This window comes from Psammomys obesus, unplaced genomic scaffold (assembly GCF_907164565.1).
Source record: "Psammomys obesus unplaced genomic scaffold, mPsaObe1.curated_primary_1811, whole genome shotgun sequence".
NCBI classification, from domain to species: Eukaryota; Metazoa; Chordata; class Mammalia; order Rodentia; family Muridae; genus Psammomys; species Psammomys obesus.
In genome coordinates, this window is record NW_026586173.1 from 3430165 (window position 1) to 3439841 (window position 9677).

The 9677-nt window shown below is 49.1% G+C and overlaps 1 protein-coding gene across 1 annotated transcript in view; it reads left to right on the forward strand.

Annotated features, from left to right (window-relative positions):
- The first annotated feature begins 4626 nt into the window (after positions 1-4626).
- Kcnj5 (potassium inwardly rectifying channel subfamily J member 5) overlaps positions 4627-9677 on the forward strand; it is a 30606-nt gene continuing 25555 nt past the window's right edge. The window contains exon 1 of the mRNA XM_055601446.1: positions 4627-4881. The gene's annotated coding sequence lies outside the window, so the exon portion shown is untranslated. The remainder of the gene's footprint in view (positions 4882-9677) is intronic.

The window sequence follows — 9677 nt, forward strand, 5'->3', positions numbered from 1 at the left end:
GTTTCCCTCGCTTATAGCATCTGTCAGTGTCTCAAACATTGCAGGCCAGCCGGTGAATGAGCAATGCCTCACAGTTCCCCTTAAACCTCTGCTGTCTCCAGACATCTCCTCCTCCCCCCATGGAGTACCTGAACGCTTGCTGCTTTCCCTACACGTACATGCACAAATGTAAGGCCTCTCCAGCCAAGCAAAGCACTTGTCACCCTGTTTGACCACAGTAGGGTGTCTGTCTCCCCCATCTTACCTAGCGCACCTGAAGAAAGAGCAAGGCTAGTACAAATTCCTTATCCTTTCTCTAAAATCCCACAGGCAGGAGTTTCGATCTTACTATTAAAACTGCAGCCACCTGGGGCAGATGAAAGTTCTTTCTTCTAAAGTTGTGAACTTTCACCATTCTGTCAAAAGGAATCTGTTTATGGCTGTGGGGTCTGTGTGGCCTGTCAGAACTGCCCTGCTGCCTCCGAGGAATTAAGTAAGGCTCTGAACGGCTGGACAGCAGCATTGGTTCCCGAGTATGTGCCCGGTGAGTCCGTCTCTCATGCCGTTGGACACCGCGTGCCTTGACGGGACCAGGTGCGATGTGTGAGGTGTCATGATTCTGCTCAGACTGGCAAGCAACTGAAAGCTTATAAACCGAGCCTTTCTGCCATTTACCATTTCACTTATTCAGACCACAGCTGACTGCTGCTGGAAACTGAAACCAGTGAGAGTATGACAGTAAATGAGGAGAGGGTGCACAGTCAGTGTTCACTGACTGGATAGCTGAGTGTGTGTGCGTGTGTGTGTGTGTGTGTGTGTGTGTGTGTGTGTGTGTGTGTTCAAGCATGTGCACACGCAATTTCACTGTAAAGAAACCATAAAACAACCCAAATTCAGGTTTTGAACTCTTGAGGAGAAAGGAGGTGCCACTGTAAGGGCAGTCCTATCAGCAATGCTTATTGTTTTTAGTTTTTTTAGTTGCGTGGGTACCACCTGACTATTAGTTAAACATTGGGGAAATTTCATTGATCGATATCTACTGTTCCTGGAGAGCTTATTAACATACACAGTGATGGATGAGAGATTGTCCTGGCATGAGAAAAAAAGCACTTAAAATATTTGTCTTAGGAGAGATTTAGTTAGGATTTCGGAGTGTAACTCACCAAATTCTTTTAATTAATATTTTATCTGGCGGGAAATATTTATGAGACATTACCGGCCTCATAAATGCAAATGGGATTTCTATAAATAGGAGAAAAAATAATTTCCTGTAAGGGTCATATTCTAAAGAAAATAAAACTTTAGCTGTGGATTCGGCTCCTGCTTGTGAAAGAAGGAAAGAGAAGCAAATAAGAGAGAACAGAGACTGTGGGTGTGCACTCTAATTAACAGTCATGATACACACTCATTCTGCTACTTTCTTGTACCTCCCATTAATTCCCAGACAATCAAAGACACACTTAGCACCTTCCAAGCTCTCTAAGTAGTTCAGGAGTCCTGTCACTTATCCTTAGATGCCATTTGGGCTCTCTCACAGTCTAGAACACCCTAAATTTGTGAGCACCAGTCAGAACTAGGGCCCCAGGTCCTACCTACCCCGCCTACTTTTTCAGGCCTAGGCTAAAATCTGGACCTAGATTTTCTGTCTCAGGTTTAAGATCCCAACACTGACAGAGTATTGTCAAAGCAGCACTGCCGGTTCTGTTTCTCTGCAAATTCTGCCATGTTCCACCATGAGGCAAACAGAACACCATGTTCTCTGTATTACTCCAAAGGCCTCTGCAGGATGAAACATGGAGCCAAGACTCAGCAAATGCTTCATGTTGGGAATTAGCAGGATCTCAGAGCAACACAGCCCAGCCACTCCTGACAAGTAGGGAATCAAATACTCAAATCCTCCCCACCAAACATTTTACCAGCACCTAATGGACATGAACATGCTGGCTAGTTTTATGTCAACTTTACACAAGGTGGAGTTATCTGGAAGAAGGGAACCTCAATTCTGAAAGCACCTCCATAAGCTCTGGCTGTAGGGCATTTCCTTAATTAGTGTCTGATATTGAAGGGCCCAGCCCATTATGGGTGGTCCCATCCCTGGGCTTGTGGCCTTAAGTTCTCTAAGAAACCTGGCTGAGGAAGTCAGTAAGCTATACCGCAAGAATTTGTATCAGTTCCTGCCTCCAGGTTCCTGCCCTGCTTGAGTTCCTGCCCTGACTTCCTTCAGTGATAGACTATGAATGTAGAAGTGTAAGCTGAATAAACCCTTTCCTCCTCAACTTACTTTTAGTCATCGCATTATAGCAATAGTAACCCTAAGATAGTGGAAAGAGCCAAAAGTCCCTCAAAGGACAAACTGACAGATCTCCTGATTAGTAGCATAGGCCACAGTCAGTAACCAGGGCAGGTACTGGCCTGATGGCACTCAGCTCTGTTCCTAGGTGGGCAAGGACTGTGCCTCCTGGGTACTGCTTTCCAGCAAGACCATGCAGATGCACTTCAGGCCCAGTGTCAGACATGTTTCTCCTTGTCATGGAATAAACCAGCATCCTTGTCATAGCCACCATTCACCTGATAAATAATCCTCCCAAACACCATAGCTAGGGCCCAGGGATACAAAAGCACAGTTAGGCTGTGTTTGGTTTAAGGGCCAAAGACAGCTTACTCTAAGCCTGGCATTGGGGTGCTGAACCCCAAAGAGTAGCTAACAGAAAGAGAGGTGCTAGAGTCGGCTCCACTGAGTTCAATAGCCTCCCCTGAAGGCACCAGCACGCAGTCGCCTGCTGGCTCTCCCAGAGAGCAGCCCTCCCTGTGCAGTGACGTCCCCGTGTTTCCTGCAGTTCACGGGAACTGAAGAATAGGGCTCTCTTTGCTCAAGGCCAGGAGCAGTCCACACAAGACGGAGAGTGGGAGTCTCTACCTGCAAGCAGAAGGATGCAGGCTGTGGCAGAGACCAACAGTGGATTCCTGGAAGGATGCTCTGGCTCCCAGAGCAGCAGCCAGTGTGGTCAATACATGGGGGATGTCACACGGAAATATAATGAAATATAACCAGGAAATCTGGTTAGATGCAGAGAGTGTGGGTACAGAATAATACAGAGGGCTGGAAGGCTGGTGGGTTTGGGAGCTTGATGTAACATGGGGACTCGGGAGCGTGCCCTAAATGCCATCATTGTACAGCTTTCAATTTAGTATACTTATTAATTCAGAGATGGACATAGAACTTCGCTTCAGAAATGACGTGTTTTTAAGATTTTATATGAAGAATTTTGGGACGAGAAGAAAAGAAAACAAAGAGGACCAGCAAGAGGTAAGGCCACCCACCTTACCTGGAGATGATCCAGGTCTCACTTGACTTTTTGTTTGTTTTAAGATTTATTTATTTTTATTATTTATACAGTACTCTGCATGTACACCTGCATGCCAAAGAGGGCACCAGATCTCATTACAGATGGTGATGCTCCACCATGCGGTTGCCAGGAATTGAACTCAGGACCTTTGGAAGAGCAGGCAGTGCTCTTAACCTCTGAGCCATCTCTCCAGGCCCCCCAAAATGCTTTATTTTTATTTATTTTAATCTTATGTGTATTGTGTGTTGGATCCCCTGGAACTGGAGTTACAGACAGTCGTGACCTGCCATGTGGGTGCCAGGAATTGAACCCCCGGTCCTCTGGCAGAGCAGCTAGTGCTCTTAGCCACGGAGCCATCTCTTCAACCGCCCCCCCCCCACACACACACACACACTTGAATTTCAATGAAAGACCATACACATTCTGAGAAGTAGCCATTCCCATTTAACTATAGAGGACACAGGAAAAGGGGGCCTAAGCACACCGCCCCAACAAAAGGCCCACTTCCCTTCTCCCTTCTCTACACTTTGCACCTCCAGCCCTGGGTTCGGACCTTCATAGGCTGGTCCCAGCCACAGGAGCCACACCCATCGGCGTGGGGATACAGCTGAAGGTGCTGCCAGGATTGTGACTCCAACTCCTGGGAATGTCCCCACCTGCTGCACAGAAGTTGTGTCCACAGCCCCTTCAGTGTGCCCAGAGTGCCTGCGCAGTCCCGGCAAGGCTTTGAGTCTGCGTTTTCTGCCCTAAGTCTCTCTGTCTGCTCCTCTGCAACCTCTAAACACAGGCAGGCGGGCGCTCACACGCGCGCAGGGGCTCTCACACACGCGCGTGATCACACACGCACACGCGAGCGTTCCCGCGTGTACCCAGGAAGCTCTCACACACTCACACCCGCCCGTGCAGGTCTCTGACCCTGGCATCGAGAGCGGCCAGAAGCACCCGGAGCATCACCAAAGAGGTCCAGGAGGGAGGAAGTGAACCAAGGGAGAAAGGAGAAGAGTGGGCAGGAGAGGAGGGAGGAGGCTGCCCGCTTTCTCTGCCTGGCATCCAGCATCCGACTCCTTCCCAAGTGCCTGCGACCCCGGATACCAACAGCCCCCACCTATCTGCACCATCTGCCCCGTTGTGCGAGCAAACCCCCACTGCTTGCTGCCTTTCCTGGTAGTTCTCCTTTGCCTGTGGCTCTTTAAATCGCGTTCTATCCAGAGATTCAATTGTAGGGGGACAGAGGGAGGAGGACGGGAATGGGGGGGGGCGGAGGGGATGGGGAGGGAGAACAGAGGAGGGCAGAGAGGAGAGGGACAGCAGAGAGGCTCTCGCCGAGCTCTCTAGATTAGACAGAAGGGCGAGGCAGACCGGCGAAGGGGCGGGAGGTGTAGACGCCTCTGCCCACAGGACCAGCGACACCAGACTGGCTCAGGGCGGCCGCCGGTTCGTCGGCAATGCCAGAGGCGAGGGAATCCCCTGGAGAACCCTGACAGCCACTTGCACTGCCTTGGAAGGACGGCCAGAAGTTAGCCCCAGGGGTTCAGAGACGCTCTCCTCTCCACAAGTAAGTTGTCTCCTTTCGCCTGCGTCCCTCCCCAGTCCAGCGACTCCACAAGCCAGACCGCCCCGGGCGGGGGGCGGGGGGGGGAGGACGGAAAGCAGGCTTTCCCCCTACCGGAGCCTGCCAGATTGCGATGGGACGGGAACGAGATTCGGCTGTCCAAACTTCAGCAAACTGAAGCTGGCCTTAGCTGCCGGCCGCCCCTAGATGAGCGAGTCCAGCCTCCCGAAGCCAGACAGAGATACCTGGGCTAGGAAACCTTCCATCTTTGGCTTGCCTGGCCAGGCCTTGGGAGGAGATAGAGAGAACCTTGCTCCCAGAAGCAGCTCCGCCCTCAAGTGGGGACAGACATGGCCAGGTGGAGCGACCCCCTGGACCTTACACTTCACCGCAGCTGCTTTCTGATTGAACTGGGAAAGTACTTTTGTGGTACCAGTCTCTCTGCTTTCCTTTTTAAAACACTTTGCATTTATTTAAAATTAAAAAAAAAAAAAAAAAAAAGGTTAGAGATAAAACCGGAGGAGGGTGAATATACACTGTCATAGGTTTTCTTTCTTTCTTTTTTTCCTTGAGAATGTCTGTCTTTGGAGATCTCTGCTGTGTAGCCCCTGACTCTGTCAGGGCCTCTCTCAAATGCAAGGTCAGGGCTGGGAGGGAGACTCTTCTATCTTGGGGCTGTGAAGCAGACTCCAGCAGGCAGTTCTGGCTCCTCAAGATTCCAGAGGATAGCCCCAAAAGGAAGTGGAGGCTCTTGCCTGCCCAGCATCCATGCTAGGAGCTTGGTGGGGGGCAGGGGATGACTTTCAAACACCGGGTGACCAATGGGAATACTCATGTTTACCAACAACTCTGATTGTTCTCAGTTAAACAGGGACTAGCAACCCTGTTCTACAGGTTAGAAATGGCAGCCCAGAGAGGGTGAGAAACGCTCTCTCTCCCATAGTACAAAGCTCGACAGGAGATTCTCATCAGCGTCTGAGTCCACATTGTATCGGTTCTTTAACATAAGCAAGCTGCCTGGTTCACAGAGCGCATTCCCACGTGAAGAAGTAGGGAAAAGCCAGCTAATATTTATAGAACCTGGGTGCTGGGCTGGGGCAGGTTTAACCTGATGGAAGTCCTTGAGGCTAAGCCTGCTTTTCCAGATTTCTAGAGGGGACTACAGTGAAAGGAACTCTGGGTTCTAAAAGGTGGTTCTAATCTTCTCAGTCCTCTCCCTCTGGCTTCAAATCCAGGGTCTTTCTATTACCAAACCCTAACCCTGTAAGGTGCTCCAGCTTCTTGGGACCCATGCCTTTGCTTAGGTGCAGTCTCTTTCCTCCCACTTTCTTGTTTGTTTCCAGAGATGGGGTATCACTATGCAGCCCCCTGCTGTCCTGGAACTCACTAGGTAGACCCGGCTACCTACCTCTGCCTCTGGAGTGCTAGGATTAGGGGCATGACCTATCATGCCCTGGTTTACATGCATGCAATCTGGAATCCCATCCCAGGGCTCCCGGGCTCCTGCAAGTGATGCTGTGGGATTTATAAGAGGATTGAATCGGGCTGTGATAGCAAAGGCTGGTCTAGACCTCTTGGGATCATAGGCCACTGAACCGGTCACACATACACTAGTGTTACAGGGGAAGGCTCGGTTTCCAGTGGGAGTCCTAGGGGACACGGTATACCTGGGAGCATGGCAGCACAGACCACCATTGTAAGACATGCTATCGCAGGAAGAACTTCAGCCTCTGACAACGCCCGGCCACCTTCCCCAGACTTACTAGGTAGCTTTCTAACAGAAAAAGGCCCAGCACTCTGGCATAGCCACTCCAAGACGGCTTACCAACTGCTGACCACTCAAAAGCAGCGTTTCTTGCTCGGGAGATGTTCAATTTAAGCATAAAATGAGTGTGTTCTATGCTCCATCTAGCAAGCAGGTCAGTTGTGGGAGGAGAGAAGGCAGGAGGGAGGGCAGGAGATGGATGAGGTTGGTCATCCTCTCTGCCCAGAGCTGTGTCCCTCTGCCCAGAGCTGTCCCAAGAAACGCCTACCCTGTATGAAGTAGGATCTCAGCAGAATTCCCCAAGGATAGCTTCCCTTGAGGCTGCCTTCCATATCCTGAGCATGAAGAACACCTCTCACTGTGGGGCCCATGGACACATCAGTGTATCCCTGTGTGTGGACCCCACTGGCCTTGCTTCCTCTGGTACATGATTCATGGGCTGCAAGGTCTGTCAGGGAGCCTTTCAAGTGTGCGCAAATGGTCATTTGTGAGGAAGTTGTGAGTCTCCGGTTCCCACTCCTAAGATGCTGGGATTCTGAATGCCTTCTGAGGCCACGCCACTGGAGGGTATGCTGAAAGTTCATATACCTGAAAACTCCATCCACTTCTGAACGCTATTTAAAATCAGCTCAGCATCCAGTTGATCACCTAGCACGCACCAGGAATAAATAAATTTTGGAGCTTTTTGAATGTTCTTCACTTAGGAGAACATTAGCTAAAGCTTGCCTGTATTATTCAAGCTAATACCGAACAGATTTTTAGGTTGGGGGTGGCGGACAATGGAAATGAATTAAGTGGGGGCAGGAATCTATGGGTGGCTCAGTGTAGCCATTTTTAGGTTAGGCTTTTCACTGTGCATGAAATGGTCACCGAGAAGCAGCATTTCTGAGGGGCCTAAGATGCTAAGATGTTCATCAGCCATGGAGAAATCTTCCTTTTTTTCCTCCCTTTTCTTCCCCTCTAGAGACGGGAGAGTGAGAGTTCAGATACAAAGAATTACAGGGAGAAATTTGAATAAAATTACCTGAATGTATTTAAAAAAAAAAAAACAACTCAGGAAGTGGATTTCTTTGAAACTATTTTAAAAGCTAGGACAGGAGAGGAAAAACAAAGGGGGAGGGGGACTGGGTGGCTGTCCTGGGTGTCTAGTTCTTTCTACCTTGACTTTCTGATAAGGGAGCTATTATTGTCAACAGAGCCCAGGGTGACACCAACCTTTGCCAAGAGCTGTGTTAAAGCTAAATGTCAGAATCAAACCTTTAACACAGGACCCTGGAGATCCCGGCTAGAGCTTAAATGTTAAGTTCTATTGTCAGTCCAGACGAGAGCAGGCTGGGAGCAAAGGTCAGGGATAATCTGACCAGATAGCAGGTAGCAACAACACTTCCTGGTCACCAAGGATAAAGTCACAGGCTGGCCAGAGAGTCTGGGAGATGATGAAGGGGAAGGAGAGGAGTTAGGATTGGCAGTCCCCTCATGGCTCTGACTTAGCTGTTTGGGCTAGGAATGCTTGCTGTCTCTCCACTTTTCTTACATTCCAGGCTCTCCATCTTACAACTAGAGAGAGCCTAGTAATCACCTTTCATTGCTTCTTCTACCAAGAAGAAAAGGTGGGAAAGCAAGAACCAAGAGGACTCAAATGCCATTTGGGGTGGAGCCTGTATTCTAAGGTTCTATTCCACATCCATCTTGACACTAGTTCTAGCCACTGAGAATTGGATACTTAAGCTTGGTGGGGAGTGGAACAGAAGAGAGTCCTGAATGTGCAGCTGCCCCTGTCCTAAGAAGGTGGCTGTCTCTACTGCAACAGAAGCTACAGGTGTTCAAGGACCTTAGCCAGATGCTCTACCCTCAGAGCTAAGCTGAGAAGTGGGGACGGCACCCTTGGAATGTAAAGTAAATAAACAAACAAACAAAAAAAAAAACAGGTCTCCGGTGTCCAAGTCTCTAGAGCTCTCACATAGAAAGCTGTCATAACAGCCAGCTAACTTTCCTGGCTGCACAGGAACCCCCGCTGAACACCAGCCTTCCCTGCCCTAGTCAGGCGGGCTTCTTATTTTGTACAACCACCTTCATCCCAAGAACTGAAAAAGTCACTCATGTCCCTTCAAAGGACAAGTGAAGCTCCTGCCCTATGCAAACACTGGAGATAGAAGATGGACTCATTTGTATGCCTTGCCTGCTCCACCCTGCACGGGAGTATTACTTACAGCCTAGTTGGTAAGTGACAGTGGAGATACCGGTAGGGAGTAGCTAGCAGGACAGCAAAAGAACAGGATGGAAGAGCAGAGGCTGAGAATTAGAGCCTGGGGCTGGGCATGGGTCCCCAGACAGTCCTGGGGAGCCTAGCTCTGCCTCATCTGTGGCTCTTCCTACACTTCTGACAAACATTCACATCATCACCATTTATTTCCCCTCTCCTTCCCTCCCTCCCTCCCTCTCTCTTTCCCTCAGGTTGGTTCTTTTCCCCTGTCCACTGTGGTTATTTTCTCACTCTTAGCGATACCTGCCCTTCAGAGCCTTCATATCTCAGTACCGTCCACCCCTTTCTTTTTACTACATTCGTCATTCTCTCATTTCTTTTATTAAACTTTTTTTTTCTTCTTGGATCATTGTAGACTTGTGTGCATGTAAGCAATAGCCGCCAGAGCGCTCTGCCATATCTTCACCAGCTTTCTCTTAACAGCAACGTATTGCAAAACTAAGCACCTGATTGCCAACCAACCCTTACCTCCATATATACGGGCATCTTGTGTGCTTCTCCACTATCATCACTCAGGTACCCAATCACCCTGCCTTCTCCTCGACCTTGGCAGCTACTACTCTGCCTCTATTTCAATCCTTTTGTTTTTCTCTTGTAATATCAAGAATGTAATATAAATAGGATGAAAATTTTGAGATTGTCTGCTTTCATTCAATACAGTTTAACTGGAGATTTGGATTCTTCTGTGTGTATGTGTCTGTATGGGTCGCTGTGTATTTATGTTTGTATGTATGTATGTATGTATGTATGTATGTATGTATGTATGTATGT